The sequence below is a fragment of the Frankliniella occidentalis genome, unplaced genomic scaffold (genome assembly GCF_000697945.3).
Source record: "Frankliniella occidentalis isolate FOCC.00 unplaced genomic scaffold, Focc_3.1 Scaffold388, whole genome shotgun sequence".
NCBI lineage: Eukaryota > Metazoa > Arthropoda > Insecta > Thysanoptera > Thripidae > Frankliniella > Frankliniella occidentalis.
The window spans coordinates 8,089-8,332 of NW_026267510.1; positions in this window are offsets into that span (position 1 = coordinate 8,089).

The window sequence follows — 244 nt, forward strand, 5'->3', positions numbered from 1 at the left end:
AAGCTACTTATGAGCAGTACGAAAAACTGGAGAAGCTTTGTGGCCTGGTCGAGGGGACTGTCTATTTCTTAGCACTGTGGACTAACTTTTTTTTATAGTAAATCGTTTTTTCAGCTCAGGATTTCCATGCGCGCACTGAACAAGTGGTACTTTGTCTAACCGAATGAACAAGAGATTTAACTGGAAAGAACGCAATATGTATTTCGAAAAAGGCGGTGCATTCTCTGCGCTCACTTTTACAATT